The 15,617-nt window shown below is 37.3% G+C and overlaps 1 protein-coding gene across 3 annotated transcripts in view; it reads right to left on the bottom strand.

Annotated features, from left to right (window-relative positions):
- Window positions 1-15,617, bottom strand: part of LOC306758187 (ephrin type-B receptor 1) — a gene marked incomplete at both ends in the record, with an annotated part of 159,600 nt that overhangs the window by 90,029 nt on the left and 53,954 nt on the right. The window lies entirely within an intron of this gene.

The raw sequence follows: 15,617 nt of genomic DNA, 5'->3' as shown, positions 1-15,617 counted from the left end.
CTTTGAGAATACACAAATGTCCTCCTTTTTTTTGGAATAATAAACAACTGTCTGAGTGCAGCAACAGCAAAACACCACTTTATCATCTTGTTCTCTAAATACGCTCACAGCTGTAGAATGTGTAGTCCCACTGTACAAGCACAAGCAGAGTAATTACTGTGGCTGCAATGCGATTTGCCATCTATGCCAAGTGTTGCTGGCCACTGGGTCGATGCATTAGAAAATATGGTTTGTAACAAATTCTAAATTATGCCACTGCTGAATTACAATTAGACAGACGTTGAATCCATGGCTGCCAAGAGCCAGTGTAGTGGAAAAGCGCTTGTGTGCAAACTAAACTGAAGTACACTGCAGGCCATTTCTTGCAGGTGTGACCCAGAAAGTATGCTGGACAAGCATCAGAAAGCCTTTAGGGAATTAACTCTGTGATGATGAGATGATGAAAATGTGCTATCAACATTTGGCTGAAATCTCAGTGAATTGGGAAGAGAAATCGCTGTGAGATGAAGCTTTGCCTAAAATTGTGCATTCATCTGAAAAACGTTTGGGAAACTGTCACCGTGGACAAAAATACGATTTTAAATCTGTTGAAACCTTTCAGCATTTCAATCTTAGATTATTTCCACCCTCTATAGTAACGATATTCTTTATACTCCCACTTGAAGCAAACGGCTTGGTTGAGAGATTTATTTCTCCAAATTCTGCAACGTCAATGATCCAAACAGCTGTAGGCGAGAAGTTAATGAGGTCTGTAGTGGACTGAGTGGGCCTCCAGTCAGTTCATGTCTCTTGTCTGCATCTCCTAGTGCTTCCTACTTCCTCTGACCTTTAAAGCCCCAACAGCACAATCAGGAATTAATAGGGAGGGTATGATTTCGGCTACATGAACCAGTCAAACGATGGTAAAGATTCTGAAGCCTTGCTAGATGAGACCGAGAGATGATATTAGACATGGGAGACAGGATAAATGTGTGTCATCAAATTTTAATGTAGATGATAAAACTAGTTGGTGCAAGAAACACATGGAGAAAAACAGGAAAGGTTGGGTCTCAAGAGGGCATGTAGAGGGTGGAGTGGGAAGACACATGATGAACAGTGAAACTGCTGACATGATAAATGAGTTTACAGAAATCTGAGGTGCAAATTAAAGCCTTTTTTCACCGATGCTCCCTCTGTGCCCACTTCACTGTACTCCCCGCCACCACCACCACCCTCCACTCTTCCCCTTCTGCTCTCCTCTCTCGTCTCTGCTCTGTAATGACCATTCATCAGCATTACAGGAACCTGTCCCTTTCAGCACTGCCTGTTCATTAATACAGCCAGCCCTAGGCTCCTCTGCACCCGTCTGCTCTGGTGTAGGAGGGGGTCCCCACCGCCTCACGTCTAGCCAAATGACCACCATCTTTCACACCCGAGAGATCCCTGAGGCGTCTCCAATAACGCACGTCCAGCTTCTGTCTGGAAATGCATTGGCTCTTATGATAATAATGAACTATAGTTTTTTATTTAATCTCCAGCAGATATTCAGTGTCACCATTGTGGAAAAAGACAAAACTATCACAGTGCATGAGTTACTTAGTTGCAATCAAACTTAATCTCAACAGAGATTTTCTTCCATGTTTTCCATGGATGTGCTGCTCATGCATGTGTTTGGAGAAGGCAGCGTTTACAGTTTGATAGTTTATAGACAACATATTGATTAGCTGGCTCTTGCTGCTCTGAGCTTGAGGCTACATGCAACATTTCTGCTTGCTATGAGGATTTACATCACACTGTGTTCTTCAGTACCTATATCAATTTTCCAACACGCAAATTTATGTCCCACAACCATTTAGATGGAAAGGACAGTGTGTTCATTCACATGTCATACCACATGTCCATGACATGTCAATACCCTGCAATACCAATGTCAATAACCAATGCCAAGGCATAGGTTCCCTTTCTTTACCTCTCTCCCCAGACCTTTTACATTTAAACCAAATCTATCTCCATGACATCTCCCTGACCTGAGACAAGAAAAGACAGCATCACTTGTCACCAACGGTAATGGAATTCTCTGTTCTTTGCATCCATTTCTTCAATAAATTGTGTATAAAACAACACAAGTCTGGCAGTGCGTATATTTAGCCCATGCATTAAGAAGCCAAGTACAGATGTATGTTACCAGGATGGAGCATTTTCAGAAGGGGCAGGAAACGTGTAGAAAGACTGAAGGGTAAATATGTGGAACAGGCCAGGAATCAAACTGGGATCCTGCTGCTTGAAGCCATTTGCACCTCTACGGCATGCACCCTATCCACTCGTCTATCGAGTCGCACCAACTGCTATGTATCATTGATACCGCCTCTAGATGAACAAGGTGTTGGAGTGAGACAGAGTGTTCTTTACAAGTTTTTCCAGCTATAGATCTCCTACCAGTTCAGGTGATAAGACATAATGGTTTATTTTTTGGCAGTTTGGTAAGGCACTGCAGACCAGAAGCGGATCTGAGTTATGCAATGAACTAAGGATGCAGTGCAGTGGGGGAAAAGCTGTTGCAGACACTGTCCAACATCACTTCACACATTCTTTTATGTGTCTGTAAAGTTAGCTCTTTTTCAGCTCGCTCTACTTCGCACATTTTCCATTAACATCTCTTTATTGTATTTCTGACATTTTCACTGCAATGTTTTAGATGTTGAAACACCTGACAAAATACTGAAAGCTTTTTTATACACCACTAATTCATAAGCCCACCAACAGTAGCCTATCTCTCCAGTCTAATAGCTCTGCTTTTACCAGATGTGTAGAAGATACTTTTTCCCTGCCCCTGATCATCTAGTGTTGCCATTGTGTGTGTCATTGTAGCCGCTCTATTGTGGGCAGGAGCAAGGAGTCAGAGGAGCTATGGATTTACAGAGCACTTAATGTTGTGTTAATGACCAGTCACATCTAGCAGTGATGGAAAAGAGAGGGTGGAGGAAACGAAAAGAGACAGAGTGATGAATAAAAGAAAAATACAGGCTGATATTTCCCTCCCCACAGCCTGCGCTCACTTCTATCGAGCCACTCTGCCCTCCTAAAGACCATTCATCACAATGATCTCTCGCCATTACCCTCAAAGACTAAAATAACAAAGAGCAGCTTAGATGGCCAAGGTCTGGCTCTGGAGAATGGCAGCATCCAACATGGAGCTGGAGACAAGCAGACCTTATTCACAGTTGGAAGGGCTCACTTATCAGAATATGAATGCAACCACTACGGAAAAAAACGGCATTGGAGTCATTTGGAGAAAGAATCTTGGAGAAAAGCCAGAATGATTCCCTTTAGATATCAGACTACATTTTACACAAAGGAAACTTAATGTAGCTTCTTAGCTTTCTATTCTCCAATCTAGTGGTTGAAGGTCGTATAATGACCTATTGCCACAAATGATACATATTAACCTTTAATAACAGCTTAAAGACAAGAATCCAAAGTGCCACAATCAGTTTAACAATGCAGCTAAGGAGTATTGAATTTACTGACATTTACTGAATTGTTCACTTAATTTTAAGTACATTTTGGTTTTTGTAAAAGCAAGAAACAGATTATCTCATTTTGGTGGTTCATGTTACGTTTTCCTACATAAATCCACAAGTTTCCAGTGACCATTTGTTGATGTTGTGTCACATAAAAAATGCCCTTTTTCCACAGGGATCTTTTGTCCTTGTAATATTGATACAAAACAAGGTGAAGTGATTTAAAAATCTTAATGCTGATGTGCTCTTACATCACCACTGTCAGTCATAAAATCCAGATAAAGCATGAGGTAGAATGTGGTTTATTTTTTAACTCTGGCTTGAGAACAGAAACATCCAGACAGGACTTGACAACTTTCAACTCATCATTCAACCTCAGCTTACTCACTCTTGAAGGAGACCAGAGAAGAGAAGCATCTACTCGGCTGATCTTTAACCTCCAGTCTGCTCTCTGATCCTCAGTGGAGTTGCTCTTCTATGCTCTTACATCCATCAGCACCAGTTAATTCAACTAAATGTGCAGGCAACTGAACACATATGGCAGAAGAGTATTTTTAATATTTCTTAGTTTAAGCTTTTTGTGGTAAAAACAACAACAAAAAAAAGGTCTTCCAAAACAGGTAGCTGATTCCAAACAGCCTTTAAAGCTGCAATTTTTGGCCCAGAGTAAAAAAAAAAAAAAATCTTATACAACAAATGCGGCACTTTGACTTTGTTTTAACGGTCCAATGATATTTTGTTTAATTCTGGTCAAAAGTCCTGAGTTAGTGTAGAGGTCCATTATTAGGAATATATTCATTAGATGACAACTAAAAAATCTAAATAGTTGTTTGTGTTTGTATGTAGTTTTTTTTTTTTTTCACCTAATATGGCTAGCATACTTTGTTTGAACTGAAGCCCAGAGGAATGGCTAGCACATTTAGGATTAACATCTTACCAAGAGTTGTCCCTTCATCGTTCACTCCACAACTAAAACATGAAGGAGGAGCAGAGCACAAGATTGTTTTCAATCTAACAGACTTATAAACTACTTTTGAAATATGAGTTTGTTTGTTATTCATAAACTAACAACTTACAGGGGCGGTGATAGTATTTAATTATATTTAAACAATCAGAAATGATTATTAAAATATAATTAGGCATGAATAAATCCACATTTAAATTGCCTGCTTTTGTTCAAATGAAAAAAAAAGCAGAGAAATGGTACGTGGAAGGTGAACCTCACACTGACAGATTAGCAAAGGCCAAGGTCTTGGAAGGACAGTGGATTATAGGTGGACATGAAAAGCTAAGAAAGGGATTGAACTCTTTATGCCCTTGCTGAGAGATGCTCTTCTCGTTTTTGCAAAGCTCTCTGCTGACAGTAATCACAAGCGAGATTTTTAATTTTTCTTTTTTTCTCCAAAGCCTGTCTTAAACACCTCTGAGTTAATGAAGATATTTGCATTTCAGCCCTCTGGTCTGTTTCTTGAAGTCGATGGACATGTCATATAAAGCGAAAGTTCATTTGCTTTGGGAAAATAACTGCCGCTTCATTCACTTAATTTCCCTTGCTGAGTTTTGAGTCACATCTTCATAGTCTCTAGAAAAATTACAAACACATATTTTGACGCGCGCTGCCAAAGTGCAGCCCGTAAAATATGCAGTGTCATGATTGCTATTATCATCTTTGATCAGCTGTGTTCTTGAATGAATGCTGCTGTCAGGGCTGTTGCATGGGAATGATTATTTCGCAGGGCATCTGAGGCCTAGTTCCGCCTGGCTGGATGTGATGGATGGGGAGGAAATGGTGATGTCTGAAACACTCCAGGTCCTGCCAGATCCAAGCCACTATATAATTACAGTCACACAGATTGTCTGAGCCAAAGTGGAGTTCTGTCCATCTGTCTGGATGCAGTGAAATGAGTCTCATTAAAGCTCTGCTCCCTGACCACGCCCACACCCCGATTAATACGTTTGCACTAACTGACTTCATGGCGATGATTAAAAGGCTTTTTGTTTGCCTGTTTAGATTTTGTTTTGCTTCAAAATGATTTCACACAAATCATCCACAAGTGTTCTATTTTCTGAAAAATAACATACATTGACTTTTTTTTGTATTTTTAAACATCTTGATCTCATTGCTACACAACTAAAGTCGCAATCTTCACCCTGTCACATCCTCCATGTTTTATAATGGATTTATTAAATCTTGTATTTTAATTTATAAGCCAGTTGCTTAAAACTAACTCTCATAAATGGCCAGTCTGCTTAATATTATTATTTGGGAAAGAATAGTTATCAAACACAACCTTCTGAGATAGAAATCTATACAAAAACTTGAATAGAATATGAAGAATATGAAGCCGTAATGGTTCAAAAATGCTATAATGACTGGTGTTCAGTGGAGTAATTAGAAGGTGCTTTGAAAGAGAAACAAAGAGACTACAGTATGCTTCAACTAAGGCTTTGAAAACAAAGGAATTCTTTTAAAGGACAACATTTGTTTTTCAAGAAAAATCATAGTAAATCCCGATGGAAACTAGGTAAAATGTATCTTTTGATGATATTACCTAGGTTATGATGAAGAAATATATTCTGTGGAAATCTATTTTAGTATCTCACTTGATACATATTTACATATTTAAGTATAAATCAATATTACCAGAAAAGAAAAAATCATTCTGGCTGTAAATGCTAAAAATGTTTTTAGAAAAAGAAGAATGGAATAAACATATTCCTTATTAATAAATCTTTAAAAAAAACAAAATCAATGCTGTCGTTCACAGACAGAAACAAAGTTAATCCAGTGTAATGTGTTGAAACAGCAAGACGTTTCCTGAATTCTTAAATCTCACAAAGCACCTGGTTACACCCACCTAGATACCTTCACAGAAAGCAGTCTGCTAACAGCTTCAGCAAGGTTCCTGTTACCAGTAGCAACATCACCCAAGGCCCAAGCTAGTTATTTAGTTTTGTCTGACAGCCTTCGCAAAACTGAATCTGTTGTGGAGGATGATGAGCATGAAGAGCATAATTTACCCGAAGCATGCATATGCAGTATTTATTGAAAATCTAGAAACGCCCTGCTGGAACCTGCTTGAATGTGAGGAAAAAGAAAATAAGAGAAATCTAAAAGTGACATAAGATGAGCAACGCTGAGAAATTCACAGGCAGAATCTAAAGAGTAAACACTTAAATAATTCACTATGGGCAAAAATATCTAACAGAAATGGTAATATTAGCTGGACAGGAGCTAGAATACTGAAAACTAGAAGCACTCAGAGAAGATAGAAGTCTGCTGAATCAAAGGGTCACTTACCTGAGAAAAGGTCCAACAAAAGGCCCAACAGCCCACTGAGTTAAAAACCACATGCCAACATACGTCTTCAAGCTAACATCATCTCTTATTTCCATCATCAGGATATATACCACATCTTACTGAGATTACTCAAACAAGAGACCAAAACGAAGCAAATAGTTATAATAGTCTTGAAGTTAATGAAGAACTGAGCAATTTCTCTTATGGGTGTTAAGAGTATTTAACGTCTAACATGATGTCATCTTTTCCTTTTTCTTTTTTTGACATCATCTATTGAGTTAGAAACTGTAATGTCAAAATGATATGTATCTCTCAATAGCAGGAAATCCTTTAAAAAAAAAATCCCTGTATCCAGATGGCGATCTGTATCTCACCCAAAATGTAAGCACTGGCTCCTTATTCCATTTCTGACATTTCTTAAAAAATGTACTCAAAATCCGTCCATAAAGTTTCAAGTTATGTTATCAGACATAAAGACAGACCGACTGACAGACAAACAAACTACACCAAAAGCATAACCTCTGCCTTGGCAGAACTAAAAATCACTAAAAAAAAAAACAAAAAAACAAAACAGAGGATCAAAGGTGTTGCTGTGAAAGGCTTCAAGGCCAGACAGCCTTATCCTCCATGCAGGAAGAGTCAAAGAGGATGGATGGTGGGTGGGTATGAGGGTGGTAGGTAGGCAGAGGAAAAAGCCAGTTTGACTTTTAAGACTGATGTTAATAAAGGCAGTAAGGAGAAAAAAAAGCATAAAAACATCCTGGGTGGATTTAAAGATGGAAGGATTTACTTCTATTTCTGCCAGCTCTGTAGGACTGCTGAAAAAGCAGCTCCAGGAGGCACTGTGACAGAAACACAATAAACCCGATTCACCCTCCATCACTCTTTCGCAAATGCATCCCAAATTAAGATAGTTACTTTTTTTTGCCCCAGTTCAATGACTTTGTTCATTTATTTATTCTTTGGCAAAAATGTCCTTCCTTCTTTCAACATGCAAGAGAATTGTTGCATGGGAAATATAGAAGGAGGATCCTGCTGGAAAAAAACATCCATAATTGAGGGTACCATATGTTATTTAGATCTGGAAAAAATGGAGAATGGTAAAAGCATGAAAAATGAAGAAATATTAGACAGAAATGGCGTGCAGTTTGAAACCAGCTTTATTTAGCTTGAAAATGTATTCTGCCAGGCACACATACAAACAAAGATGCTGCTGTGCTGCCTTCATATGATTTGCGATTTAAATAAAATGAGAAACAAAAATGTTGAACGCAGAGCCAACATGCACAAAGAAAGAAAGCCATGGATCCATACTGATGTAACATCTCTTTTGCATTGCATAATGCAGCTCAACTCGATTCTGCACCTTTTCAGCGCCACATGCTTTTTTTTTTTTTTTTTTTTTTTTTTTTTTGATGTTGTTGTTGTTTGTTTCACAACATGGTTTAAAGCATCTGATTACATCCCACCTAAAGGATGAAAAACTGCTGTGACAGTCGGTCAGGGTTGAAAACCTTTTGCCACAAAAAGTACAAAGGGGCTGAACGTGTTTTCAGAGTAAACCTGACGACTGTGTGACACAGAGCTCACCTTAAGAAAAAGGAACAAAACAAATCTGTACTCTCACTTTTACACACTTTCCTTGGATTTATAATCCATGCACATGAAAATTCCAACTTTCTGGATGGATCTGCACACAAGGAAGCCACAAGGCATGGTGCTGATGTGTGAAGGGGTTTGGTAACCAGATGTAACAGATGGTACACACAACCAAGAATTGGAAGTTTATGTTGGACATTGTTGGGAAAAAAAAGTGATTGGATGAACAATCTGTCTATCACCACCAATCATGGGCTGACTTCAAAAAGAGAAATGAATCTTGTTGGTGTGGAAATGTCTAAATGTTTCACATGTGCTGGCAGGAGCAGCTCTGGATTGATGCAGCAACAGAAAGAAATGGAATATTTCAGTCAGCATAAAATTAAGTATGATATTTTCAACTAGTGATTCTTTTTTTTTTTTGCCTTGGAGGAAAATAGAAAGTTGTTGTTATTGTTGTTAGTTGTTATTTCAGCAGATTGCAGCTAACGGTTATAAATGGCTTTGGATTTTATGAGCTTATTGGAAAACACGTATTTGATGAAATACAAGCAGTCTGTAAAATCAGCCTTGCACTAATGGTTATGTAATGAATGTAAAAAAGAAACACTTTACATGTTTTCACCCGAATATCAGCCACCTGAAGGAACACAACCAATTTGACAAATCAGTCGGTAATTAAGATTGTGCTTTCAACTCTGACCGCTAACTAAACAGAATGCTCTCAAAATGGTTGGTATTTATTTATTTAGTTAGTTATTTTGTTATTTATATTTTTATTTTTTGGAAAAAATGCAGGGCTTTTTTTTTGTTTTTTTTCTGAGACTGGGTCTTGATCTAACTTTGATTCCATAAATTTTGGATGTGATCCAGATCATCATCTGATCCTGGAATTATTTTGATGAATTCTTTATCATTGGGACACAAGGCCATTTTTGGTGTATGTGCATATAACTCTTTACCAAGCAGTACAGAAGTGCCCAACAGGTTTTACAACATGTCAAAGATAGAGCTGAATACTGGCAAATTTCTGGATACTATGAGTCAGAACAGGAAAAATTGTGGATCCTTATTATTATTTTGACTTCAAAAGAATAAGATATAAACATGCAACAAACGCCACAATATAGCTAAGACACTGTGGATTCATTATCAGTTTATAGGAATCTAATAGTCTATACATATAAAATGAATGCAGGACTTAAACATTGGTTGAGAATCTCAGTATGGGTGGAAATGAGCTGGTTGGTGGAGGTCTGCGCTTTTAATGGTTTTCTAGTTTTATCATTATTTAACTGTGTTTTGCTCTAATAACATCTTCATGAGTAGGAGTTTCTTTGAGATTATCAGATAATTATGAATGAAACCTGAATGCTGATTTTCAGATTAATTAATTTATGTGATTGAAAAGATGATTTTATTCTCCTATTGTCACCACTAATTTTGATCATGTGCATTATAGCAGTACGCTAAACAATCAATGTACTCCCATTTCAGACATTCTTACTCCACTGAATGGACATTATTAGTGGTTTTCAGCCCAGTGATATGGGATAGTGGGCCGTTATCATTTCTTTACATCGCTGATCAACAGCATAGATACGGGATAGCTCCCTGTCCAGTGTAATTGGAATCTAGTCTGCCAGCAGACCTCAAATCCTCAGCATTTTCAGAAGAAATTAACATATTTAAACTGTGTCTATGAGCAAAACAACACCTAAAAGTAATGTCTCTCATCACAAATGGACTTTAACTTAAATAGATTATTGAACAGAAAAGCTAAACTTTTCTTCTTTTTCTAATTTAAATAAAATTCTCTAAGGTCTTGCAACATCATCACTAACATGGTTGCTATGGACAATGCTACATGCAAGGTACGTTCCAATCGTGTTCATGCTATCAGCTTCAGGGGGATGCATTCCATTTTTTTTTTTAAATCTGACATACTGACCTGACACATACACACAAAAGAAATTATGTTATTGTTTAAAAAAAAAATTCTCCTAACCTCCAGCAAGTGAATGCATACTACCCATAAAATACACTCGCTGTTGAAATCTTTTAGACTTCAACCAGAGACAGGATGAAGGAATGTGCAGCCTGTGCACTGATTTCTCAAGCTCATTGCTGAAAATACGCAGCTAAGTATGAAATGTTGATCATTACTTCTCATATTTTCTTAATGAGAATATGAGAATAAGAGAAGAAAATCTCCTAATCTGTAGTAAAAAGCCACAGAGCTGGATCGCCAGCTTTATTCCTCCTAACTTGAAAAAGCTGTGTTTTACCAATGCTTTAAGCAGCAGTAGAAGCTCTGACAACAAACTCCACTTCCCTGCAATCTGCAGCCAAACTGTAGCCCAGGTGTAGGACTCAGTAAGGAAATCTAGTCGAACAGCTGTTACATGTAATTCTTGAATTTCCGTGATGACTGATTTATGAAAATCACATGCACTGTACTGAGGTGGGTAATAGATACTGTTATTGAAAAGATTCAGCCTCTTATATTGAAAGTGCTCCATTGATTTTTAAAAGCACAGAATAAAAGGGAATTCTTATTGAACTGATACTTGTATTCATTAGCGTAAATGAAGCAATATGCAGTTATAAAGTACTTTGTAGATGTAAAACATTCAGATGCACCTCCAAATGCATTGAATCATATTTAAATTGAACCAATAGGCTGTTAAAGATTCAAGTCTTAGACTGAACCCTGATCACACAGAAGCAAAAACTAAAAAAAGAAACAAGAAAATAGAAAATTCCCCATTTCTGGTGCAAGTAAGCAGCAGCACTAAAAGATTTCCAACAGACCGTTGACCGTCATCAGGCACACAACCAACCATGCTAGCAGTTTAGTAGATTCCCTCATTTAAGAAAGAAAAAGAAAACTGTGCCTCATACTTTTTGCACCGACTAAAGAAGGTTTTCATCAAAACAACTACTGTATATTCTGAATTGTAAAGGAATCCAGAAAGAAAGGGGCAAAGTTTTACTTCCTGGAAATGTTTGGTAGTCTCTAAGATTCCAGTTGAGTCCAGCTGAGATGTTCCACAAAGAGGAACAACAGCTTGTTATGATGACGTTGTGAGCGAATTCATCTGGAAAAGCAATCTGATCTGTGAGCAAGCATTTGAACCAATGGGAGCTTTTTTTATGCATGTGGCTCGTGTATAAAATGTTAAGAGATCACAGGGGCCAATAGGTGAACGGTATATGCTCTTGTCTGGGAAAATTCACCTGCACACAGGTGTTTCTAACAGAATATGTTTTTCTGTTGTTTGTTCGCAGCAATATTGGTCTACATGCACATAATCAAGGCCCTCTTTTCACCTGATCTCCACAGCTCAGCCGGCATGACTCACTGTTGTTCTCCATCCGCTCATTTCAGCTGCAGCTCCATGAGATCAGAGTTCACCTTCGTCCCCCATTCTAACTCCCTCTCACTCATCTTTTGTCTCTTTTTTTCTCTCTGACTCTTATTATCTACATTCAATCAGAGATCCTTCTTGTCTCTTTCTCTTTTACATTTTCCTAAATTTACATCCGTCTCCTTTGCTCCCTTATGCCCTTGGAGTCTAACCACATTTAGATAATAAATAACCAAAGGTATCAGAAAACACAATATTCACAGTAACAAGAATAGTTCACATCCCAGTCAATAGCATTTTGTCTTGTTTACCATGTTTAGAATAAGTCTCTGTTTAGTGTTGTTTATGCTATCATGCACTGTGGGATTCTGAACAGGATAAAATGAATATGAAGAAAATTAAGCAATGTTTGGTATTCATACAGAAATTCCTACTGAGAATGACCACGTGTACAGAAGAGTTTTAATTCCTCTTTAATTTGGAATAAAAGGGAATTACAATCAAAATCAAAGTGACAATGGTACTTATTTGGTGCTCTTCCATGTTTTAGTCCAAAAGAAATGACTGAAGTAGAGTTTTTTTTCTTTTTTTTTTTTTTCAGCAGATGTAAGTGAGTCACATCCACGCCCTGTCCAATCAGAACCCTTCCCAACTCTCTCCTCTGGAAGCAGTTGCAACCATTCTGACATTCTGACAGGAGAAGTTAACACTGACAGTGGACAGAAAAATAAAAAGTGGCTATGACCAGTCAGGGACTAGTTATGATCAGTCTGGCAGTCGTTGCTACCTGTCTGCGAGTGCCCTCGAGCTGAATCCTCCATCCTCAAAGTGGATTCTGAGCATTTGAGATGTGGTGCCTTGATGTATAAACCATTCTCAAAGCAGTAGCAGCTGGTGTGCAATCGTTCTAACAGTGGACAAGAAAACTGACAGAGTGGTTGTGAAAAAGAACAGCGGCCATGACCTGAATGCTAAAACAAGTACCAACAATCTGAATGGAAGAGCATATTTTATAAAACACCCTGAAAGATGCAGTAGCGTAAATCATTTCCCAAGCGAGTAATCTTTAATAATCATTTTGAAAGTGGTGGCTGCCAGCGTGCATCTGTTCAAACAGTAGCTCTAAACATTCAGATTGGTTGTAACCCAACCATAGTTGCATCCACGCTCGTCATGGTTGTATCCACGCTGACCATGGTTGCATCAACGCTGACCTTGGTTGCATCCACCCAACAATGGTTGCCACCACAGCTATTTTGAAATCTCAAAACTGCTGCAAGCAGAGCAGCAATTTTACTTTTGCATTGGTAAAGTCCACGTCCAGAATAAAACATTGTGTTGGAGCTTGAGAGAGCTGTGCATAGAAGTTCGCCCGTTATACAAATTAAACTAAAGCAACATTGTAAAGAAGAGTCCAAAAGTCCCTGTTAGGATGTGAAAGACTGGAACTATCACAGGGAAAAAAAACTACTTTTAATAATTACAGCTGCTCAGGGTAACTTTGTGAGCTCTTGAATCATGGATTGCACTTTGTTCTTCACATATCACATCTGCATTTTTACTTTGTTGTCAATTTGTCCTGCCTTCTTTATGTGTCCAGCTGAAGTGCCTGACCAACCTGCACTGTATCTCCACACTTGACAGCACAGTGTGTTGCGCCACAGGTGCCACCACCTGCTGACCACGTCAATGCCTATATCCTTTCCCTAAAGACCCTCATTTTAACTCTGTCTAGGATGCAGAAGAGTAAACACGAAGATTCATCCACAAACACAAATACACACGGACAGCTACATGTTATCTATGTTGCAATGATGTATGTATGTATATATACTGTGTATATATATATATATATATATATATATATATATATATATATATATATATATATATATATATATATATATATATATATATATAGATAGATAGATAGATAGATAGATAGATAGATAGATAGATAGATAGATATTTATTTTTTATTTTTTTTACCCTCTGCAGCCTGCAGCAGCTTATTCTGATCTTTTCCTAACTCCTTTCCCTATTCTGCAACCTCTTCAGTCCCTCTAAAATAAACATTTCTGGCTCAGCTTTTATTAAGAAAAATGCTGAGGAAACAAAACAATATAAAGAAAACTTTTGCCTGTATCGTGATTAGGTTCATTACGTCTACTCTGATTTTTGATGTAAGGTTTCTTTTCTTATCAATGAGTTTTGTCTGTACTCACAATAGTCGTGGTTTCGAGATAGTGTTATGAGGCTGTTATTCTGTTCTTTATATGTACTTACAGAGTACTAAATTTCATAGCTGGGATGAGGGCAATTAGGGTATGCCTACAAATCTTGTAATTTTAGCACCTAAAATATATAAAAGTCCCACACACATAACGTAATACTGTTCAGTAAACATAGGCAGCAGTGCAGAATGCAGGAAAAATGCATAAACATACTCTGTATTAAACTTCCGACCTGAAAAGCAAACATGAAAAAACTGTCTAAAATGGCTACAAGCTCCTGCTGCTGTTGCAGGAGGTGTCGCTGCAGGAGCTTTGATGGTAACCTGAGAACATACCCCCTCCCCCACCATCCCCCAGAGGCAAAAAAAAAAAAAAAAAAACAAAACGAGAAAAAGAACAATAAACTGTACAAAGAACTTATTTAATACTTTATGGTTCATTTTAAAATTTATTATTAAACAAAAATCAAGAGGAAGAGTGACATAATATTATAAGGAGAAAGCCTTATGAGTAGGGATCGCAGTAAAAGTATCTGGGATAACAAGACAGCATGAGGTGTTCATATGAGGTCAAAGGAAGTGCTTTCAAATGTTTATTTTTTGAGTGTTTTTTTTTTTTTTGTTGCTGTTGTTTTTTTTTCTTTCTTTTCTTTAAATGTCTTGAACAAAATGTCTAAATTAATGTGATTTTCTTTTGTGAGTCTTCGGTATATTTTTATTTGTATTATTATTATTTTTTTAAATATTTTTGTCAGTTTCAAGTTTTTCAGTGCCCATTAAGGACTATTTTTTATTAGATTGGGGCAAACATTGTTTTCACTCTCTGTATATCTTTGACAAGCATAGTAGTGTAAGTTAATAATCACTTTAGCAGTTAAATACATTTTGTCTTAGTCTTCTATCTTCTGGTTTGTCTACTTCCAGTTTCTCTCCCAAAGACATAAAATCCCTCCATGGATGTTTGTAGTGCAACGTCCCAAGCGTCATCTTCCTTATTGTCTTTTTTGCACAGTGTCTATGTTTACATAGTATACACAAGAAAACTGGATTATTCTGGGAAATGAAGCAGGAAATTAGATAACACTACATAACCACAACAAAAATACGACAGCTAAAACCCCAGCAGCTTACATTGAATTTTTCCATAATCTGATTTATTTCTATGCCTCTTTCCATGTTCTGAATTAGTACTGACAAATATTATTTAACAGTGACTTATGGAGGGAATCTCAATTTGACCTGCAAACATGGTAAATGAGCTCTTTCTTTCTTTCTTTTTTATTTATTGATTGTTTTTTATTATTATGTATTCATTTTTAAATTAATTTATTTATTCATGTATTTATTCATATATTCAAACAAGCCACATATGATTAATCTGAAGAAACTTGGAATAATTTAATTAAAAACAAGAGTTGGACCTTGGACCATAAACTTGTGCATTAACATTTCAAAGACAAGTAGTTTTATACATACAGATGATTTTATTTTGTTCCACTCTGTTTTCAATCTTGCTTTCTGATTTTTCCCCTTTTGGTTTTAAACCCTGCAACAAACCTTCAAAACTGACCTTGACTCAGAGGTTTAGCACAATGCTGAGCTTCATTTACTAA

This window comes from Telmatherina bonti (genome assembly GCF_933228915.1).
Source record: "Telmatherina bonti genome assembly, chromosome: 7".
In the NCBI taxonomy this organism is placed as follows: domain Eukaryota; kingdom Metazoa; phylum Chordata; class Actinopteri; order Atheriniformes; family Telmatherinidae; genus Telmatherina; species Telmatherina bonti.
Note: the sequence above shows the minus strand (reverse complement) of the source record. Positions and strands in the feature narration are given on the sequence as shown.